The sequence below is a fragment of the Octodon degus genome, unplaced genomic scaffold (genome assembly GCF_000260255.1).
Source record: "Octodon degus isolate 3935 unplaced genomic scaffold, OctDeg1.0 scaffold00076, whole genome shotgun sequence".
NCBI lineage: Eukaryota > Metazoa > Chordata > Mammalia > Rodentia > Octodontidae > Octodon > Octodon degus.
In genome coordinates this window covers 7,626,071-7,627,603 of record NW_004524652.1, presented here as the reverse complement: position 1 = coordinate 7,627,603, position 1,533 = coordinate 7,626,071, and the positions used below count along the sequence as shown (strand labels likewise).

General features: G+C 51.9%; 1 protein-coding gene across 1 annotated transcript in view; it reads right to left on the bottom strand.

Annotated features, from left to right (window-relative positions):
- Positions 1 to 1,533, bottom strand: part of Camkk2 (calcium/calmodulin dependent protein kinase kinase 2) — a 43,547-nt gene that overhangs the window by 16,973 nt on the left and 25,041 nt on the right. The gene's annotated exons all lie outside the window — the stretch shown is intronic.

Here is a 1,533-nt window from a genome sequence, read left to right as displayed (position 1 = left end):
TTTGAGAAATAGTGAGATAGTATGGTGTCCACATTTTCATAAATCTTCCTCATAATTGTTATACATTCCTAATTTTCATTTAACATGACTAACCACTTATTTTAATTAATTTTGTCGTGCTGGGGATTAAACCAAGGGCCCTGCACATGCTCAACAAGCACTCTATGATGAGCCACACCCCCAGAGGTGCGCGTATTAGGTGCTCGTAAGAAGCGGACAAGGCTTTTTGCTGGGATAATGGCATCGGGCGGGAGTGTCCTTGTTACGGGGTGCATGCTGATGGACTTGGAAGGCTCAAGTGTCCAGACAGCCGCTATTTTAATTTCAATTATTTTGGCAAAACCAAGAGATGGGCAGACAACAGCTAGAGGCTAAGTCAGCCAGTGAGGGCCGCGCCCGGCATCTGCTGCGCTGCTGCTGCCTTTCCTGCAGACTTCACATCCACACAGGAAGAACTTGGGAGTCTGAATGAAACTGTAGAGCAGAAGTGTCCACAGCAACAGTGGCGTCCCTGGAACCTGTGGCCGAGCCTGTGTCCGGCCCGCATCCCCTGGGTCCCCTCCTTGGTGTCATCTGTGGCAGCCTAGAAAGCTCAGGCTCCCGAGCGCCTCCTGAGCAGATGGCCAGGACATGATGCGGTGCTCTCCTGTGCTCCACAGTGCTTAGGACAAGGTCTCAAGGGCCACACGCAGTGCCCAGATCCTTCGCCAGCCTGGAGGCGCCAAGTACCTGCCGTGCTCCCCAGGCCCGGTGCCCGCCCCGCCCTCTCTGTGCTGCACTCAGCGCTGGCCACATGTTGCTAAAACACCTGAAGCTCTAGCTGACCTCAGGGCCTGTGCTCTGCTCTTCGTGTCCCCTGATGCCCTGGGCTGTGTCTTTTACATTCAGGTGCTGAACTGCCGCGCTATCTGAAGTGATCCACCCACCACCTCTCACATCACCCTGTGTAATGTTGGCAAAGTATCTCAAGTTCTCTGGTTTAGTTGTTGACACTAACTTTTCTTAGTTTTTTTTTTTTTTTTTTTCTTTTTTTTTCTGATCCACAGTCTAGCTGTGTCATGCAAGCAGACCTTGAACTTCTTTATGTAGCCCTGGCTGACCTAGAATTTACAGAGATCCTCCTGCCCCAGCCTCATGAGTGCTGGATTATAGGCTTGTGCCACCACATCCAACTGCCTTTCCATATGAAAACCGCAACTTCCTAAAATCAGGGCTCGCTCTTCTTCCTTCTTCACATCCTCAGCTCCCAACAGCACTCAGCTTGGAGTGGGTGCAGCTCAATAATCACCCAGGCGAAGGGCCAGCCTGATAGCTCAGCAGACTAAAGCGCCTGCTTAGGCAGAGCCCAGCAGCCGGGCTTCAATCCCCAGTGTGCCATGCTGGCCCTGCCCAGGTGGTACACTGAAATGGTGACTGAGACTGCGTGTAGTGGCGCGCACCTGTAATCCCAGCACTTGGGAGGCTGAAAACAGGAGAATCACTACGAGTCCATCTATGTAGTGAGACCCTGTAGATCCTGTCCTAAATACAGAA